The 22,416-nt window shown below is 42.0% G+C and overlaps 1 protein-coding gene across 2 annotated transcripts in view; it reads right to left on the reverse strand.

Moving 5' to 3' along the window:
• Window positions 1-22,416, reverse strand: part of RASGRF2 (Ras protein specific guanine nucleotide releasing factor 2) — a gene marked incomplete at both ends in the record, with an annotated part of 248,550 nt that overhangs the window by 206,306 nt on the left and 19,828 nt on the right. The window lies entirely within an intron of this gene.

Here is a 22,416-nt window from a genome sequence, read left to right on the forward strand (position 1 = left end):
TTCTTTGAGAAGATAAACAAAATTGATAAACCATTAGCCAGACTCTCAAGAAAAAAAGGCAGAAGACTCAAATCAACAGAATTAGAAATGTAAAAGGAGAAGTAACAACTGACACTGCAGAAATACAAAAGATCATGAGAGACTACTACAAGCAACTCTATGCCAATAAAATGGACAACCTGGAAGAAATGGACAAGTTCTTAGAAATGTACAACCTGCAAAGACTGAACCAGGAAGAAATAGAAAATAGGAACAGACCAATAACAAGCACTGAAATGGAAACTGTGATTAAAAATCTTCCAACAAACAAAAGCCCAGGACCAGATGGCTTCACAGGCGAATTCTATCAAACATTTAGAGAAGAGCTAACACCTATCCTTCTCAAACTCTTCCAAAATATAGCAGAGGTAGGAACACTCCCAAACTCATTCTACAAGGCCACCATCACCCTGATACCAAAACCAGACAAGGATGTCACAAAGAAAGAAAACTACAGGCCAATATCACTGATGAACATAGATGCAAAAATCCTCAACAAAACACTAGCAAACAGAATCCAACAGCACATGAAAAGGATCATACACCATGATCAAGTGGGCTTTATTCCAGGAATGCAAGGATTCTTCAATATACGCAAATCAACATGATACACCATATTAACAAATTGAAGGAGAAAAACAATATGATAATCTCAATAGATGCAGAGAAAGCTTTTGACAAAATTCAACACCCATTTATGATAAAAACCCTGCAGAAAGTAGGCTTAGAGGGAACTTTCCTCAAGATAATAAAGGCCATATATGACAAACCCACAGCGAACATCGTCCTCAATGGTGAAAAACTGAAAGCATTTCCACTAAGATCAGGAACAAGACAACGTTGCCCACTCTCACCACTCTTATTCAACATAGTTTAGGAAGTTTTAGCCACAGCAATCAGAAGAAAAGGAATCCAAATCGGAAAAGAAGAAGTAAAGCTGTCACTGTTTGCAGATGACATGATACTATACATAGAGAATCCTAAAGATCCTACCAGAAAACTACTAGAGCTAATCAATGAATTTGGTAAAGTAGCAGGATACAAAATTAATGCACAGAAATCTCTGGCATTCCTATATACTAATGATGAAAAATCTGAAAGTGAAATCAAGGAAACACTCCCATTTACCACTGCAACAAAAAGAATAAAATATCTAGGAATAAACCTACCTAAGGAGACAAAAAACCTGTATGCAGAAAATTATAAGACACTGATGAAAGAAATTAAAGATGATACAAATAGGTGGAGAGATATACCATGTTCTTAGATTGGAAGAATCAACATTGTGAAAATGACTCTACTACCCAAAGCAATCTACAGATTCAATGCAATCCCTATCAAACTACCACTGGCATTTTTTACAGAACTAGAACAAGAAATTTCACAATTTGTATGGAAACACAAAAGACTCCGAATAGCCAAAGCAATCTTGAGAACGAAAAATGGACCTGGAGGAATCAGGCTCCTGGACTTCAGACTATACTACAAAGCTACAGTAATCAAGACAGTATGATTCTGGCACAAAAACAGAAATATAGATCAATGGAACAGGATAGAAAGCCCAGAGATAAACCCACGCACATATGGTCACCTTATCTTTGATAAAGGAGGCAGGAATGTACAGTGGAGAAAGGACAGCCTCTTCAATAAGTGGTGCTGGGAAAACTGGACAGGGACATGTAAAAGTATGAGATTAGAACACTCCCTAACACCATACACAAAAATAAGCTCAAAATGGATTAAAGACCTAAATGTAAGGCCAGTAACTATCAAACTCTTAGAGGAAAACATAGGCAGAACACTCTATGACATCAATCACAGCAAGATCCTTTTTGACCCACCTCCTAGAGAAATGGAAATAACAAAAATAAACAAATGGGACCTAATGAAACTTAAAAGCTTTTGCACAGCAAAGGAAACCGTAAACAAGACCAAAAGACAACCCTCCGAATGGGAGAAAATATTTGCAAATGAAGCAACTGACAAAGGCTTAATATCCAAAATTTATAAGCAGCTCATGCAGCTCAATAACAAAAAAGCAAACAACCCAATCCAAAAATGGGCAGAAAACCTAAATAGACATTTCTCCAAAGAAGATATACAGATTGCCAACAAACACATGAAAGAATGCTCAACATCATTAATCATTAGAGAAATGCAAATCAAAACTACAATGAGATATCATCTCACACCAGTCAGAATGGCCATCATCAAAAGGTCTAGAAACAATAAATGCTGGAGAGGGTGTGGAGAAAAGGGAACACTCTTGCACTACTGGTGGGAATGTGAATTGGTACAGCCACTATGGAGAACAGTATGGAGGTTCCTTAAAAAACTAGAATTAGAACTCCAATATGACCCAGCAATCCCACTACTGGGCATAGGCCCTGAGAAAACCATAATTCAAAAAGAGTCACGTACCAAAATGTTCACTGCAGCTCTATTTACAGTAGCCAGGAGATTGAAACAACCTAAGTGTCCATCATCAGATGAATGGATAAAGAAGATGTGGCACATATATACAATGGAATATTACTCAGCCATTAAAAAAAACGAAATTGAGTTATTTGTATGAGTTGGATGGACCTATAGTCTGTCATACAGAGTGAAGTAAGTCAGAAAGAGAAAGACAAATACCGTATGCTAACACATATATATGGAATCTAAGAAAAAGAAATGTCATGAAGAACCTAGGGGCAAGATGGGAATAAAGACACAGACCTACTACAGAATGGACTTGAGGATATGGGGAGGGGAAAGGGTAAGCTGTGACAAAGTGAGAGAGTGGCATGGACATATATACACTACGAGACGTAAAATAGATAGCTAATGGGAAGCAGCCACATAGCACAGGGAGATCAGCTCGGTGCTTTGTGACCACCTGGATGGGTGGGATAGGGAGGGTGGGAGGCAGGGAGACGCAAGAGGGAGGAGATATGGGGACATATGTATATGTATAGCTGATTCACTTTGTTATAAAGCAGAAACTAATACACCATTGTAAAGCAATTATACTCCAATAAAGATGTAAAAAAAAAAAAATTTCTGTTGTTTATAAGCCACCCAGTCTGTGGTATTTTGTTATAGCAACCATACAGACTAAGTCAGAGGGCCGTAAAATGGCAGTGAAAACTGAGATGCTCAAGTGTAAAAAGAATAAAACATACCAAGACTGCAGGGATACATTTTTCAGGGATATCAAGTAGTACACCTGAAAGCTGTGGGCTCCTGCAGTGAATCCAAATTTACACAGCAGAGAAGCCCAACAAAGGCAGATAACTCCCCACTCGAGCCCATCATTAGCTCAGAGTGTCTTATCCTTGATTAAAATTATACGAGAAGACCTGTGTAACAAAGACCAGCTTCATTTACAAATCTAATAAAAAAGACTGCTGCTGGAAGGCTATTGACTGGGTTAACAATTGTATTTCCCAGGGGTGAAGACATAACAACAACAGAGAAAGAAAAACAGCCTGTTGGATCACAAATATCATCTCAATCTCTTTAGAACCCTGCTTCTTAACTAAGGCTGCGTGCATCCTTAAGTCTGGTAGATATGCCCAATCTATTTAAACAGGAAATGAGAAAAATATAAAATAACTGTGACAGCACTCACTGGTGCATAACTCAGCCATGCAAACAAGTCACCTCCCTCACCACTCACGGGTTCTCTTTTTTTTTTTTAATTGAAGTATAGTTGATTTACAATGTCATGTTAGTTTCAGGTATACAGCACAGTGATTCAGTTATACATATAAATAAATAAATATATAAACACTATATATATATTCTTTTTCAGATTCTTTTCCCTTATAGGTTATTACAAAATTTTGAGTATAGTTCCCTGTACTACATAGTAGGTCCTTGTTGGTTATCTATTTTATATATAGTTGTGTGTATATGTTAATCTCATTTTTGAAGCACCTAGTTCCATAGTTACAGAGGCTTCGAGGTACAGCAGCAAGCAGCTGATGTCCAGTTAGGCATGTTGTCCTGGCTTTGTCTGTGGTCTTCTTGGTCTTGGCCAAGATGACAGAGTGTCAGGGCTGCTACTCTGTTTGAATTCAGGTAGCCAACAACATACCTGGTTGTAGTTATATGTGCTTTTTATACCACGTTGAAGAAACCCAAATTGAACAAAGCCTTTCTTTGTTCAGTCATAACATGCAGATTGCACAGAACACCACCAAGACAATGTACCCTATGAAATCTGCTGCATTCAAACACCAGGCCCACGCCATCAGAGGTGTCTGTGTGGTTTTGACAATCCAGCACTGGGTAAAGTCAGATATGCCCTTGACACTTAAACTTTTACTAGGAAGAGTTCACTGCATCAGGTAAGATACCAACAGGAAACCAGTGGCACCCTCAGATTAGGATAATTTAGGGTACATTTACAAAACTGAGGAAAAGAGTGCAGTAACTGGGGTGCCAAAAACAGTGAGACTATCATCCCTCTCCAAGCCTTAAGGGACAAGGGGAGTTAGTATTTACCCAAATCAAAAAGGTAGGGAGGGGGCTTCCCTGGTGGCGCAGTGGTTGAGAGTCCGCCTGCCGATGCAGGGGATACGGGTTCGTGCCCCGGTCTGGGAAGATCCCACATGCCGCGGAGCGGCTGGGCCCGTGAGCCATGGCCGCTGAGCCTGCGCGTCCGGAGCCTGTGCTCTGCAACGGGAGTGGCCACAACAGTGAGAGGCCCGCGTACCGCAAAAAAAAAAAAAAAAAAAAAAAGGTAGGGAGTCTGCAAGGATGCTACCTTAAAAGGAAAATTGACCTTTAGTAGAAGTATGTAGCCAGACTGAGGCAATCTCACAGAGAGGGATCCAGCGGAATGCATATGCTGACTTAATTCTCCCCAATCCTGCCGGTCGACTGAAAAAAAAAAAAAAAACCACACAAAAAAAACAATGCACAACCTAAAAGTTGAGAGTTATATTTTATTCAGGGATCTTACTGAGGACAACAGACTGGGAGACAACCTCTCAGATAGCTCTGAGGAACTGTTCCAAAGAGGTAAGGGAGAGGCCAGGATATATAGGAGTTTTTGCTGAAAAAAAAATGTAGTCAAACATCAAAAGATTACTGCTAATCACAAAAAACAGATATCTCGATGATTTTAGTGCTTTTCTATGTATGAGAAGATGCAAGAGTCTGGTCTTATAAAAATTATTCCTTTTATATACATCTTAACTATCTAGGGTCAGTATCCTGTTTTTCTCCATCCTGAATACCCCTCAGGGTGCACTGTCGGGGACCAGCTGCTGGGGCTGATAGTTTGATGGTGGTGAACAGTCACTGTTTACTGAAATGGCAGGCAGTGTTCTTTATCCACATGCCTATCTCCTGTTGGGCTCCTTACTGGCTGAACCCAACTAGAAGTCACCAGGCATGGTAGTCTGTTGATTCAATGCATACAAGCAGAGAGTATAGGTTAAAGAAGAGTGGAAAGTGGGTGTACAAGGGTGGGTGTAGAAGGTATTCTATGCAGCTCTCAATGGAAAAAACAAAAAGCAATACAGACATCCAGGGAAGGGAAAATGCAAAAGAAATTCATGGTGCAAATATGAAACCCATTAAAATGTGGCCAAATGTGCTAAGTATACTGGAAAGAGAATTTATTTAAACTTATTTCTTTGTCTTTTATAAATTTATTTGTTTGTTTTTGGCTGCGTTGGGTCTTCGTTGCTGCACGCAGGCTTTCTCTAGTTGCAGTGAGTGGGGACTACTCTTCGCTGCGGTGCGCGGGCTTCTCATTCTGGTGGCTTCTCTTTGTTGCTGTGGAGAATGGGCTCTAGGCGCATGGGCTTCAGTAGTTGTGGCATGCGGGCTCAGTAGTTGTGGCTCACGGGCTCTAGAGCACAGGGTCAGTAGTTGTGGCACACAGGCTTAGTTGCTCCACAGCATGTGGGATCTTCCCAGACCAGGGCTCGAACCCGTGTCTCCTGCATTGGCAGGCAGATTCTTAACCACTGCGCCACCAGGGAAGACCTTAAACTTACTTGTTGAAGACAAAGGAGTTGTGGCCCTGGTACCAGAGAGAAAGAAATCTAATCACAGTATAACTCTGTATACTGCAATAAAACCTACTTTCAGCTTTTGTCTCTCAAAAATCAACCTATATATAAAGCAGATGACTATTTAAATTCCAAATGCATAATTTCAATCTTAATAATTTTCACAGTAAAAACTGGGGGAGGAGAGCAGAAGGAAGGGCAGAAAACAGAGAATCAAGAGGTACTGTTAAAAGTTGATGAAAAAAGAAATAGAAATTTACAAATATCATTAAAAGTTATAAAATTGGAATATGGTAACCACTGTGGAAAGGTTACCTCAGGCCTTATTTGCCCAACACGTGAGCACCTTCCCCTGGGAATTTCAGCTTCTGGAAGAAATAGCTCAGCAAACATAATGTCTTCTTGTTCCAGTCATTCAAAACTCTCCTCCAGCACCAGTTCTTATGCTATGTTCCCACGGTCATCTTCCTATTTTAAAGATGCAGCTGTTCTCAATGGAGAGATCAAAGCTTTGACAACTTTAAAGGGAAATGCTAGCCAATTTTCTCCTGTGCTTTGAGTTTCCCTTCTGTATGAACTACTGAAATTTTTGCATTTTGTGACAAAACAAATGAGTTCCATGATATGTGAAGCTATTGCTGTTTCAGCATTTCAGAATTCCCACTTTAGCCATCTCCCCTCGATAAACACATCGCGAAAGAAAAATGGTTGTCTGGGCCTCACTGAGATCATACTTTGTTGTTGTTTTGTTGTTGTTAGACTTAACAAATTTCTTGAGATTGATGATGCTGTAAGAGGGGTTTGCTCTTGTATTCCGAAGTCTCTTCATTCTTGCCTTTAGTGAGAGTCAATAGTATCCTTAAGCACAGAAAAGACCCTCCGCTTGGTGAAGACATTGTAGTTTGCAGAGTCCGTGGAGAAGTCTGACCCACAAACTGGATGCCAGATGTCAGATGAAGAAGCCAAACCTGACAGCTTCCAAAGAAGACTTTAAGAAGGTAAATTAGTAAATTACCCTATCTGCGCCTGCAGCTCCTCATAACCGAGGAAAACAGTCAGAATCTCCTTTTAACATCTCAAAGATGATTGTTTATAGAATTACAAAGTAATATTCTTGTGTTCATAAATATTACTCTGAAAGGTTTCTTGTAACATTGACTAAGAATGTTTCAACTCGATTAATTGCCAATATAAGGGGAGTCTTTAGCTGTAAAATCTTTGTTGGCTAATTTTTATCATGTGCCTCATTTTAAATTTCATGTTCTTGCTAGAAAGAGGAAACTTCCTTCTTAGTTCACTTTACTGAACCCGTGTGCACCAAAGAAGTGAAACAAACACAGCTTTTCCCAAGTCTCCTGCAATTTCCTTCTGAATTTTCTTTAACACAAATTATGTTTTTAACATCAAAGGTCTAATTTAGCTGTTTTGTAATGATCAGCGGTCCCCAACCTTTTTGGCACCAGGGACCGGTTTCGTGGAAGACAATTTTTCCACAGACGGGGTGCGGGGGATAGTTCAGGTGGTAATGCGAGCGATGGGGAGCGGTGGGGAGCGGTGGGGAGCGGTGGAGAGCGGTGGGGAGCGGTGGGGAGCGATGGGGAGCGGTGGAGAGCGGTGGGGAGCGGTGGGGAGCGATGGGGAGCAGTGGAGAGCGGTGGGGAGCGGTGGGGAGCGATGGGGAGTGGTGGGGAGCGGTGGGGAGCGGTGGGGAGCGGTGGGGAGCGATGGGGAGCGGCAGAGGAGGCTTCCCTTGCTTACCCACCGCTCACCTCCTGCTGTGCAGCCCGGTTCCTAACAGACTGAAGCCCCAGGGGTTGGAGACCCCGTAATACATGACTGAAATGAAAGTGAATCATATCAATTCACACGTGTGTGTGTGTGCACACACACACACACACACTCACTATGGCAAAGTAACTTAACTGGTCATGCCTGACCCCCAACCCTGAAATTTATCATTTATGCAGTTATTTTACATAAAGGACAGTCTACTGAGTCCAAGAATTACTTTCTTCTTTAAAGTGTTAGTTTAATTTAAGGTACAAAACCAAGAATAAGCACTTAAGGTTCAAAGGTAAGCAACAGAGGCAATAAAAATAGTGATTTGACTAATATCTGGTTCAAAGGTAAGCAACAGAGGCAATAAAAATAGTGATTTGACTAATATCTATCGGGAGGAGGGGAGAGACGGGAAGAGTAGAGGAGGTAAAGTAATGAGCGAAATCATCATCTCTCACTGCACAATGTCAACAGAAAACGGAGGGGAGCAAAACGTGTCCCCCCAAAATGTCTTTGAAGACATTTGGCAATGCAGGTTATTTTGAGGTGAAAACAATCAAGGCCCAAAAGACTCAGGAAAAAACTTTGACCTTCCCCCTCACTGCCTAAAAGCATTTAGATAGAGGACCTGTTCCCAGAATAGAGTTTACCAGAGATACCTGCAAAGAATATGCACTAGGGAAACTCAGCAGGGCCTAGAGACCAGAGTCCACTCTGCATCCCATTGTCTCCGTATAGTCCAGCAAACATTTATTTACCGAACAGTTGCTTTTCTATCTCCATGTGAACTTCCTTCTTCCCCTCTGAAGTCCCAAAGCACCACCCACAACATCCTCTTTTGTCTTTAGCTGAAGATGGGATTTAAGGTGAGGATTTCGGCCAGTTTGGCAAGTTACTCAGTTCTCCTGGGTCTCTCCCATGTATACATGTTATTAAATTTTTGTCTGATTTTCTCCTGTTAATCTGTCTCATGTCTATTTAATTCTTAGGCCAGACAGAAGAACCTAGAAGGGTAGAGGGAAATTCCTTCCTCCCCAACAATACTGTCAAGAAACAGCGGTTTGTATATTAATTAAAACCTCCAGAAGCAGAAAAGACAGACACAATTAGATGCTGTGGGCTCTTGAAGCGGGATTAGAAATGAGAAAGAGTGGGCGGTAGACTTGTCTTTTCATTTTAAATCTTTTTACACTACTCAGATCATTTTAACCGTGTGTTTACTTGGGTAAATATTAACTTGTATAAACATGTAAACACAAATATATAATAAAAACCCCAGGAGACTTTTTTGTAAAAAATTGAAATGCTGATTCTAAAATTTAAATGCTATACTCTATATATGATTCCATTTATATAAAAGTCTATAGTAGGCAAAGCTACAGTGACAAAAGTCATTAGAAATTGCCCAGAGCCAGGACTTCGGACAGGGATCTACCACAAAGGGGCCCAAGTAAACTTTCTGGGGTGATAAAATATTCTATTTTGATTGTGGTTGTGACCACACAACTGTATACATGTGCCCAAACTCTTGGAAATGTATACTTTAAATGGATGAATTTTATTGTATATAAACTATACTCCAATTGAACTTTTTGAAAAATGTACTATTGTTTGAGAAGCTGGAGGAAAATCCACTATAATTCCCTCAGGAGAGTATATTCCCATACTTGACTTCAAATCACAACATTTTTGTGGCACAGCTGATTTTGCTTCAAGCTATCACGTCAGTGAATACTAGCTAAGAGGGGGGTTTTTCACAATAGAGCCTGTCACAGAGGCAAGGCCACAGTGCCATCTTGTCATTCATCCGTGAGATTTATGGATCAGAAACTGAATTTTCTCCAACACTATAAAGATGAAAGCAGCAAATGAAATTTTATGAAGGTTTTATTTTTGTCCTGCAGTCCAAAAACTATTCTCATAGGATTCTTTAGGACGAGGACAACACAGACTCTCAGAAATCTGACAAAGCCGTCAGCTCACGTCTGTTTTATCTCTTCGGCTCTGCAATTTGATTGTTGCCACTTACTTACCGAGCCCGTCACTGCCCAGGGGCCCTTTATTCACTGAACTCTACCAGAGACCAGGTCCTGGGTTAAGCCCTGGAGCTACAGCAGTAAACCAGAGGTAAGGTCCTGAGTGGAGACAACACTAAGACAGAATTTCTTTACCTTGAGGAAAATCAAAGCATTTGTTTGGGAACGCGAAGTTACGGCAAGTGCTGCATGTCTTCTATTTTCCCCTCCTCGACTCCACTCTTCTTCACCCCGCTCTGTGCCCCTGGAAGCTGAGGTATAAGAAACCCTCCAGCCTTTTACTCGGTTCGGCCCATGATGGCCACCATCCAGAGATGGGAGGGGGAAAGAGTGAAGCTGAGCTCAACTCTCTACCACAACTGGTTGCAACCCTCTACAGCTTTTGTCAAGTAGTTCCCCAAAGCTAATCTCTCCAGTTTCTATAACCACTTCCTCCCCTCATGCTTTCAGGCCTAGAAGTGCCAAGGGCTCCCTGCTCCAGCTAGCCCTGGGCACTGCACTATGCCCTGCTGGTTCCCAAAACCCTGCCTTCACCCTTGTAAGAGGTCTCTTTACTGATTGCCCCTCAATTACCCAGTGTGAGAATATCAGCTCTTACGTGCCAAGACCTAGGCTAATACAGAGGACTTTCAAGACAAAAAGAACCTTGATGATATATTTAAACCTCTCACTATACAAATTAGGCAACTGGGTGATCAGTAGCAGCCACTGGATTTAATCTATTTTGTATAAACTTTCCCTGAAATTAAAGTTGATGACTTTCTGCTAGAGAAAGCTTTAGTAACAGTTTCTTCCCTTTTTAAGCAATTTAACTTAACATTTTTCAAAATATAGCTCCGTTGAGCCAAATAATGTTCGTGGAAGACTGCATTGTGGATATGCGTCCGTCCATTTCTCCAGACTTGATCATTTTATCCCTGGAAGCAGTCAGAGAGCTGTATATTTAGACTTCATCATTTGGGGCCCTTGTAAAAAGGTCTTCACTAAATTATGCATATATATGCCATCAGCCTGTATTGAAGGACCTTTTGAAAAATAGCCCCACAAAACACTCTACCATTTATTTGAGGAATGCGGGTAAAAGTGTAGTTTACTACACATACAACGTTCCCTTTATGAGGTGTTTCTTTCGAGTCTAAGCACAGGGAAAACTGCTGAGCCTTAATCTTAGGGCCACAGTGCACCTTATCACTGACTCAGGGAGTCTGGACGCTCTCAGCCAAATCTGTAGCTCACTTCTAATTAGTGAATGGCATCTTTGAGGAAATGTTTTGTGTGCTGACCCTATTCCTAGCTTCTTTTCTTTCCATCTCCTTATATAATTTATTTTATTTTTAATCTCTGTGGGTGTATCTTTGTGGGCTGTGCAATAAACTGAATGCTTATGTCCCCCCACCCCAAAAATCCATGTCAAAACCTAATCCCCAGTGTTATGGTACTTGGAGATGGGGTCTTTAAGAAGTGATTAGGGGGGCTTCCCTGGTGGCGCAGTGGTTGAGAGTCTGCCTGCCGATGCAGGGACACGGGTTCGTGCCCCGGTCCGGGAGGATCCCACATGCCGCGGAGCGGCTGTGCCCGTGAGCCATGGCCGCTGGGCCTGCGCGTCCGGAGCCTGTGCTCCGCAGCGGGAGAGGCCACAACAGTGAGAGGCCCATGTACCGCAAAAAAAAAAAAGAAGTGATTAGGTCATGAGAATGGAGCCTCATGAATGGGATTGGTGTCTTATAAAAGAGACCCCAAATTGCTCCCTCACCCCTTTGCCATGTGAGGACACAGCAAGAAGTTGGCCATCTGTGAACCAGGAAGTGGGTCTCACCAGACACCAAATCTGTCAGTGTGTTGACCTTGGACTTCCCAGCCTCCAGAACTGTGAGGAGTGAATTTCTGTCATTCATAAGCCACCCAGTCTGTGGTATTTTTGATACTTAAGCCCAAACAGACTAAGACAAGCTGTATCAAATTCTTTTTGAAATGAGGCAGAGATGAAGATAATTCAGAACGAACTTTCAAAAAAGGCTGAAAATAGTGACATGTATTTTTCCTCATGAAGCTTAGTCTATATTTTAAGTCTCCCTTAAAACCACCAAGAAGCCTGAAATGGGATGATCATCTTTATAACTTACTCTGAAGCTTATCCTAGAACCAATTCCTTCCTATTTGGTTGAAGTTTCTTCTCTCTTTCAAAGTAAGCCCCTGGCTGTACCTCCCTCTTATTCTCCTCTGCAAATTAGAATGCTAGTCTTCGCTTTATTAACCAGAAACAAAGTGGAGCAGATACTAGATTACATTGGATGAACCTGCAGAAACCCTCAAGAAAGTCAACTCCCTGCGACATGTGTCTCACAGGCATGAAGGCCACAGGTGCTCCAGGGTGGGGCTGGGGAGACCATCCCTCCTGCAGCCTCAACACCAAAGGGAACATTCAGATCTAAGAAGCAGGGTCCTTCCAGGGACAGTATTGCCTTTATTGAGGGTCTTGGTCTCTCAGTTTCAATCAGTCTCTCTGTGTGTCTCTCTCTCAGCCTCTGTGTGTGTGTGTGTGTGTGTGTGCACGTGTGCACTCAGCCTCTGTCTGTGTGTGTGTGTGTGCGCGCGTGTGTGCATGCACACACACACATGCACGTGTGCAAAGAGTTCTATTCTCTCTGTTAAAGGCAATGGAACTTCTCTGGTCCAGGATGTGGCTTAGGGGAGGGGGTGTGATGGAGAGTGTGGGAAGCAATGTGGCAGGTACTCGTGGGGAAGACTGTCTGCGTTATGAACATCCTAATAGGGATATCCTCCCCGGACATCCCATCCTGAGAGTCACCCCCTTGTCTACAAGGTCCGCCAGCCTTTAAATGTACCCATGGCAGCACTTAACTTGTCTCAGGGCCTTCTGCCTCCAGAATTCACATCGAAGTTGTTAGACGGGTTAACAGACACCTTCCCTGGTAAAGCTTCTGTGTAAACTACAGGTGCTCAAAAGATTGCTGTAAAATTTAAACATGCTTGCATAATTTAAGAAGAAAAACATTTTCAAAATAAAAGCAACTATTTTGCTTCCATCGATAGTATCCTGGGAACACATTCGATAGTTGAAAAGGTTCTTCAAATGTGTATTAATACACATCTCAGTGATAGCAAAGCAAACAGACCAGAAATAGCTCTATTAATAAAATAAACTAAAATATAAAGGGGTGTGTAAGATGGGACTTTGAGGTAAAACTGGAAAAAGGTAGAAAAGGTCCTATTGAGTGTGAAAACCCTGATGAGGTCTTCCTAAGCTTGTCAGAAATGCACAATCTAGGCCTTGACATGCTCTAGTCTGATTTATAAACTTCTCCAACTTACCAAAGCACCATCACCTACCCGAGCTCATGCAGCTCACCCCGTGTGAATCTTCATGTAGTAAGAAGTCAGCACTTCTAACGTATGCTGGCAATTTGAACTCCCCTCTTTCCCAGAGTCACACCAAGGAATGCCCACAGAATAGAGGTTAGAAGTCACCAGGATGAGGGGCATGCCAGCCAGCCAGCCAGCCCACGGGAAGGGAAAATCTAGCTGGGAAGTAGGAAGAGCCAACAACGAAGAGAGGCTCAGAGTGCCGGGGAGCTCGGAGCTCAGGCTGGGGCGAAAGGTGCGGGCCGTGACTGGCTACACGACCCGCACAGGGCTGGCCTGGGGAACAGAGCAGCACCCTGCCAAGCCCCTATCCCAGCCCCCCACCAGGCTTGCACCTGGACCCACAGCCCTGCTCATTAAAACAGGGCCACTACCATGAAGAGCTGCTGGTGCAACCAGCCGGGGAACGGCAATGCCCCCAGCAGACTGGAGCCCCAGCCTCAGAACTCCTTGGCCCAGCAGTGGGGGTCCTAACTGCTTGTGGCTAGAATTCCCTTCCCACTCCTTCCAGAAGCAACAAGTGTACAGGAACAGTCAGGAGGATCCTCAGGACTCCGAGAACAGACTCTGAGTTGGCCATGAAACTGTGGGCATGAAGGAGCTCACCTCCTTCCTATAGACCGTGGAAATCAAGCCACTATTAGACGATATAGTGTGCCTTTGTGCAATTTAGAAAGTGGCCCTCCAGCTGGACAGAAAAAGAAGAAAAAGCCCTCCGGCAGTCAGATCGGTAGGGCCTTTTCTTTGGGCAATGGGAGCACTGAGCTTAGCAAATGGAAGGCACCTGTGTGCTAAGAAAATGGCCCTCCTGGGCTTCCCTGGTGGCGCAGTGGTTGAGAGTCCGCCTGTCGATGCAGGGGACACGGGTTCGTGCCCCGGTCCGGGAAGATCCCACATGCCGCGGAGCGGCTGGGCCCGTGAGCCATGGCCGCTGAGCCTGCGCGTCCGGAGCCTGTGCTCCGCAACGGGAGAGGCCACAACAGTGAGAGGCCCGCGTACCGCAAAAAAAAAAAAAAAAAGAAAGAAAGAAAATGGCCCTCCTTTCTCCAGGAAACACCGCTCTGGCTCATCCCCCCAGCACAAACAAGTGTGCAATGTTTACAGACAGAGCCATCTGCCCACCCCACCTTGGCAGCCTCTAAAGTTAGGCTGGAAGGGAAAGACTGCATAAGCACAGGCATCCCAGAATCCAATAAACAATCCACACAAAGAACAGTATTCTAGAAGTGAGCGAATAGTTCCCAGAGGACTCATCCATCTCTCACATCTCATTATGACTTGTATTATAATTGCATTTTACACAATATGATTATATTGAGTTTTATAAACTGACTGATGGCATGATTAACTACAGCATAACTACACTGTGTCGTGTTGGCAGTCATGGAATACATTTCAGAATGCAAGAATATAATAAAGCCCAGGCTGCAAAAATGGAGCTGGGCAGGGAGTAGGGTAACTGCTCTGCTTATGTTCCGCTGCCATCCTCCCGTTCTCATTTGCTAACACGACGGGGCATTTTATGAAAACATTTTCCCACCACTCTACAGTAAAGGCTCCAAACTGCAACAACATTATTAGTTGTGCCAATGATAAAGTTTGCTCCAGTACAAAATTTCACACAGAGGAGTCTTTAAGGAACCCTCACTACAGTGGAATGTCTAAACTAAAAATGGCTGCCCAGAAGTGAGCAAAATCATGAAAAACATTTCCATAAGTATGTTTTTACTCAATTCTTTTAACATCCAGTTTCTTTAGGCCAGACTTTATACAGTAGACATAACCTGATTTTAAGTATCGACACACACTAAGGGAGTTCTTTCTTTTAAAAAATAATAGTAATAATGTTCAACTTTCTGAGTCACAATTAATGTCACCTTAATTTTTTTCATGCCTGCAACAAGTCAATTTTATAATCATGAATGTAAATCATGTATATACAAACTACACATATTGTGTTAGATTTCATTTTTCTGTGTTTGTATGTACAAGCTATACATAGTCGTTAATATTGTTAAGCATTTTGCACATGTCTGCTCTCAACACTGTTATATCCCTGCATCAACCCTATGAACTGGATGTGACTTTCAGCCTCATTAAGAGATGAAAAACTGAAGCACAGAAAGGATAGACTGCTAATATGTAGCAAAGTCAGTATCTGAAGCCAGGCAGTATGTGTCTCTCTCAATTGCTATCAAATAAATGCAAACAGTATCCATCAGGGCCTGGACTATGTATACATCAACTAAGATTTCAAACACTTAACAATGATTTAATTCAGCAAGACTCTAACATTTAATAACAACCTTCACAGAATGGTACTAAGAACTCCAGATAACTTAAAAGAAAAATAAGATACTGGTCTTGGCTACAAGTACTTCGCAGAATAATAAAAAATAAAAATATATACATAAAGTGCATTTATTTCAAAGCTACATAGGAGTGGAGATGATAATGTGGTATAAATGAAATAAAGAGAAAGATGACAGATATAACAGGAAGCGCTGTGGAGGTGATCCCTAACATAGCTTTCTAAGGAACCACTGCTGGATTGGCAGTGATGGAAGAAGGGAACTTCACACCATGATCAGAAACAGAGGCAAAAAGTAACAGGAGCGGGGCTTCCCTGGTGGCGCAGCGGTTGAGAGTCCGCCTGCCGATGCAGGGGACAGGGGTTCGTGCCCCGGTCCGGGAGGATCCCACATGCCACGGAGCGGCTGGGCCCGTGAGCCATGGCCTCTGGGCCTGTGCGTCCGGAGCCTGTGCTCCACAACGGGAGAGGCCACAACAGTGAGAGGCCCGCGTACCACAAAAAAAAAAAAAAAAAAAAAAAAACTAACAGGAGCGATGGAGGTGGCAGTTGGAGAACAGAATGTATGTCACGAAGTATTTCAAGTCATATGAAACGGTGACGAGCTATTTCACAGTGGTTTTCCTTTAACAAAGAATCTACATTTTACACTTATCACCATCATTATTCTGGCTTTATTCTCCTTTCGTCTCAGTGTTCCGGGGCAACACTTAGTTTTAAGTGAAACCATATCCCTGTGTTCCCTCCATGGTCTGCTTCCCACTAGTGTACAATGATTTGCTCAAAAACAAACTAGGAGAGTAAACGAGCGATGTCACTACACAATGACCCACCACTTAATGTATTTGCAAAAATTGTCTTTGCCTAAAGCCAAAATAAAATGAGTGTTGAATTCAAATGACTTAGGATACTTGTCTGTTTATTTTAAAAGATGATGGAAATGTCTACAGTCAACCAATATGTTTTATTTGGAGAGCTCCTGCCCGACTGGATGCTCAGCCCAGGGTAAATGGTTAGCCCCCAAGGATTTGTTGGTCCAGTGGGAACCAAGTCAACAAAACGCCTGGCATACAGTCAGCACTCAGTAAATGGGAGCGCCCATTTCTTCAGCAATGTAGCTGAGCCATGGGAATTGAAGTAGAAGTCAAGAAGCAAAAGACAAATACATAAGGCAAGTCAGAGAGCTGAGAAGCACTGGACAGGGACCACTGGAAGGGTGTGGCAAACTCCCTGGCGGGGTCAGAGAGCTGGTCTTCCATGGAAGAGGAGGGCATCTGGCAGAAATAGGAAGCTGGAGAGCATTTCAAGCAGTGAACACAGTAAAGCACACGGCCTGTTAAAGAATGATGACCATCTCTGTGTGGCATGACTGGGGTCCAGACATGAGGAGAGTGAGAGTAACTGGGCCAGACCACTGAGGGCTCCGGGGTCCTGCAAAAAAGGCAGGATTATCTAGCAGTTACAAGGAGCCAGGACAGACATTAAGGAGGAGAATAATCTGATCATGCTAGTTTAAAGAGAGAGGTGTGATGGTAATGTGGAGGATGGACTGGAAAGGAGGCATGCAGGTCACGAAGTGCAACTGAGCTGAGATAAGGGTCTGAATTCAAGTAGTGATGAGCGAGATGAAAGGATGGATTTCAACAAATACTGAGAGATTTCTCCCTGAAAAATATGTAGCTTAAGCTCCCAAGTTAGAGACTGTTGGATTTTCTTGTGTTCACAAAGCATGGGGCATGAGGCAATTCAGACTACTGCCTTTTGAATACAGGGATTAATTAATAATTCTACCATCCACAACGTTCCTCTCCTACTTGCCTTCTTTCAGTAAACATCTAAAAGGCACTAACTACATGTCTTGTAATGGTAGCTAGGGATACAAAAGCAAGTAAGACACAGTTCTGGTGGTCAAGGAGCTCAGAGTTTAGTAGAACACAGACGGATGCATAGATAATAACCACAATGATCCCAAAGCTGTAAGAAGTGTGTATGAGGTGCTAAGTGCACAGAGAATTGCAAACTACCTGACTGGGTGGAGCGGGTAACATTGACTCCATTAATGTCTTAATAATCTAAAGAATCTATCACCGGGCTTCCCTCGTGGCGCAGTGGTTGAGAGTCTGCCTGCCGATGCAGGGGACGCGGGTTCGTGCCCCGGTTCAAGAGGATCCCACATGCTGCGGAGCGGCTAGGCCTGTGAGCCATGGCCACTGAGCCTGCGCATCCGGAGCCTGTGCTCCTCAACGGGAGAGGCCACAACAGTGAGAGGCCCGCGTACCGCAAAAAAAAAAAAAAAAAAAAAAAAAAAAGAACCTATCACCAATTTTGTAATGATATACATACTGTCGTTGACTTATTTCCCATTAACTTAGCTGAAGCGATGGATAAATTGTTTAAAATATATAATACCAGAATAGCACATGTAACAGATTCTATGAAACTTTGTTTAACATTGTGAATGTTAAAGGTAAATCCCATTTGTAGAGCTCTGCTTGCTAGCTGGGGTTCACCTATTAACTACTATGGTGAAAGTAATTTTCTTACATTTTCAACTGATTCTCAGGATTGAATTTCATCATGGAAATAAACAAAATGCCAAAAACTATCCAGACCTATTGGGGTCAGTCACACACTCTGAATTTGCCTGCCACAATTAAAAAAAACAAAACAAAACAACTTTGCTTTGTAATAGCAATCACTTTAGGCTATTTTTGGTGACCTTAGTCCACTTTCAAACAATTTTTCCATTAACTGGCAGCAGTTCCCATGGTACTCCACCCCTCCACATCCTTCCTATGCTGGGTCACTTAAAAATAACGAGCCACGAAGCATTTTTAAATTTCAGGAAATTATTTTAGAGGCAAAATCACTGGCCATCACAATTGTGGTGAAGTGAAGACTCCAGGGTAGATCTCAGAAGGTTTTCAAGTAAGAACTTTATTTTTTAGGTAAAGTAACTTCTTTACTCCCTACCAATGACTACTTACCTTAATACCAAGACAATTTGTTTGCATTATGTGAGGAATCTGGGGGGAAATGCTTTTTATCTCATATCCCTCATTATGTGACAACAAAATCTATTTTTATGAATTCCTGTCCACATTAATATGCTCACTAAGAATTCTGAACTTTTTCAAGGAGCTATTTCATGCATTAGTTACAAAGTGATTAAGCAATTATTTTAATTAATTACATAAGATATACAAGTCTATTATAGAAAATTAGACCATATAGATAGGCATGAGGAAAATTAAGATAACCCAAAGTTCCCCAAAGAGAATCAGTATGAACAATTAGAACGTATTTTCTTTCTGTCAGAATTTTTAAAGTACAAATTCATATATTTCTCTTTAAAATACTCATTGTCTATAAATACTTTTAAATAATTCATTGCCATCATTTATATTGGTAATATAATTATGTAGATATTCCATAATTTAAGTAATCAATCTTTAGAGTGGAGCATCAAAAATTGTTTCCAATTTTTCTTCATTAAAGGTAATAATGAGCATAGTACTTAAATACACATCTTTGCACACTCATCCAATTGTTTCCTTAGGACAGAAGGCTAGAAGTGGAGTTGCTGAATCAGAGCAGACATGATAAGGTCATGATTTTTATATCACAGGAAATATATAGCTCATAGATTGTTTAAACATACATAATGAGAATAATAAGTGAATACCTGATTTAAAGTAAAATATAAAATAATAAATATATCTGTATTGGAAAAACACAAAGGGAAGTATGTATCTTTATTTAACTGTAAGAGTTTACATCTATTAAACTATAGCTTAGCTGTCAACAAAACACAAACCCTCAAACTAGAATATGCTTAGGGCTCTGTCTGCTAAACTTGTGCCCCAAAAGAAACCAACTAGGTTTATTTAAGAGACTCCTTAAAGAAAGAGCTCTGTGGGCAATAAACTTGGGTGCTATGCTATAGTCAGCACTATACAATAGAAATATAATGTGCATCTTAAATGCAAGCCACACGTGTAATTTTAAATTTGCTAGTGGCCACATGGAAAAAAGGAAAGAGAAACAGGTGAAACTAATTTTAATAATACATTTTATCTGACCCAGTGTATCTAAAATATCCTTTTACCATCTGATCAAATAAAAAAAGAATTATTGAGATACTTTATGTTCTTTTTTTTGGTACCAAGTCTTCAAATTCCAGAATGTGTAAGTGTAAATATTTATAGCACATCTCAATTCAGTCTAGCTACATTCTAAGTGCTTAAAAGCCACATAGGACTGGTGGCTACCACAATGGATAGACAAGTTTTTTCTGTAAAGGGCCAGATAGTAATTATTTTAGGCTTTGCAGGCCAAGAGGCAAAATCGAGGATATTGTGTAAGTACTTAAATGGCACCTTTTGCCTGGGTGGCCCATCCAGGGTGGTGAGCAGCTTTGCACCCAAGTGCCCTCAACTGGAAACATTTTCAAGCTGAAAACAACTGGCCCAAAGGTGGACAGGGACACTGCTGACACTGTAACCTGGATTCCAGTGAGCCCCTGTCTCCTTCTGAGTACCCAGGTCATTGCCACTTGGACAGGTGGCTAGAACAGAAGAGACTCAGCAGCTGAGATTCCTAGAAAGAGATTCCACCATCCAGTGCCCTGCATTTGCCACAGCGAAGACCCCAACATGCTGGCAACCAAAGTAGGCCAGAGGGGGAACAGAGGCCCAGGGGCATGCCACAGCTTGGTCTCTGCGGCTCACTGTGCCAGCCTACCTTGGTTCTAGAATAGACTATCAAGTAAGGGAGAATTAACAAGGCCATTTGCATAGTAAAGATTCTGAGAAATCCTGTCATGAAGAAACGTGCTTCACTTCGGATAACTCAGCTTTCTCCCACACTTTTCTGGTGTGAATCCATTTTAACAAGTGATAAACACCAAGGCACACAAGTGGATATTTCTCATAACACATGGCTCTCTTTGAGAGATACTGCTCTGATCTAATTTTGTAAATCCCTGTTTGATATCAGGAAAAATTCCTCACAGTAAACCTTATTAATAATAGAACCAAATTCCTAGGTTCTTTCTCAGGCTCCCATCTTTCCTTGTTCCATTTCCCACGAACACCATGCCAGATTGCCTTTTCAACTCTCCCCTGCCTCTCCCCTCCCCACGCTGGTGTCCCTCCAAGTCTCTCCACAACTTACAAGCAAATGAGTGTGGTCTGCCCCATCTGCTTTCCTGGTCTTGCCCAAATGTTATTCCCAGCTTGAACCTAAATGTCCCAGCTTAAGCCAAAGTGAACTTAGCTTTTCCTTCTTCCTACCAGTTAAACTTGGTTCCTCTGTCAAGGACCAAGGACTTCAGATGTGCCTGCAACCCTCTCTGGCCACAAAGCCAGAAAGGTCGTCCTCGCCCCCTGATCACATACGGCCTTTAGTAAGCCTCACACATCCTCAGAGAACTCCTTCAAATACACCACCTACCCTCCCCTCTAGACAGGCACTTTCAGGATCAGGGACTAGACCTGAAACTTCATCCATAGGCCTCAGTACAGTACTTTGCAGCAAATGTTCAAAACCTGCTTGGTGAAAAAAGGAAGGAATGAAGTGCCTGGGCTCTGATGCAGGGGGATCTGGCTTGTGAGCACATTCAGGCCTCCTAAAGACACCTGAGGTGAGAATATACATTCAAGCCTTCATGGGCAGAAAAGCCAATCTAACCCTTGTCCTGATTTATCATTTTACAGCATGAGCCACATCAATGTAATGCCCCAGTGCTAGTGAATTAATTCATGGTCAAACTTCTATTTCCCTTTATGGCACACTTTATCCCTTAAGTAATTGTTCTCTGAAGACAAATTTAATATTGTAATTTTCCCATTGAAACTAGAAGCTTCGTTTTAAAAAAGCACTTTTTAGAATGAGAAAGGAACTGTCTGGGATACCTCTTACACACACACACACACACACGTGCACTCACAAGCTTCAGTAACAACAAATACAACTCTTGTTGTAAGAGTCTCTTTTCCATCTCAGCTGTACCACATGTACTGCTGAGAATGCCATTTAAGAGTCTAACCAGTGTTTCGTAAATTTTTTCAAAGCTATCAGGAAGTACAGGTACCGTAATTTCCAAAGCAAATCATGACCTCATGACCTGAAAACCCAAATGCTTTCACGGGACCATAGAGATAGAATATTTTAGATCAAGATTGTCCTAGAAAACTTGGAACCCATGCTGCGATATCAATTAAGCCAAACAGTATGAACAATAACAAAAACAAGTCTTAATAAAATCTAAAATAGCAGGGACTTCCTTAGCGGTCCAGTGGTTAAGACTTCGCCTTCCACTGAAGGGGGTGTGGGTTCAATCTCTGGTCAGGAAGCTAAGATCCCACATGCCTTGCCGCCAAAAAACCAAATCATAAAACAGAAGCAATATTGTAACAAATTCAATAAAGACTTTAAAAATGGTCCAAATCAAAAAAATCTTTTTTAAAAAATGGAAGGTTTTCACTTTGTAACTAGTGTAAGTAAATAGTGTTGGTGTATTGGGACTACAGTAACACTACTGATATATAAAAACACAGCTCCAAAACTTTAAGTAACTTTTAGACAAATGTGCAAAAGAGATTAGAAAGTATCTAGGAAACACTTGGCTGGGTTTAACTCTGATGTCATGAGCAGCAATCCTGATAAGTTTGGGAACTGGGCACACAGCGGGTGTGGTGAGTGGACTCTCTGGAAGCATCCTACTTTGCTAGCCAACAAGACTGCCAGGTGAAAAGGCAATGGAGTTTCCTCCTTTATTCAATGTGACAGAGAGTCTCCAAACAAACTTGCCTTCCAGGACCCTAAAATAATCTTCAAATAAAATGTTTCA

Source organism: Hyperoodon ampullatus (assembly GCF_949752795.1).
Source record: "Hyperoodon ampullatus genome assembly, chromosome: 4".
In the NCBI taxonomy this organism is placed as follows: domain Eukaryota; kingdom Metazoa; phylum Chordata; class Mammalia; order Artiodactyla; family Ziphiidae; genus Hyperoodon; species Hyperoodon ampullatus.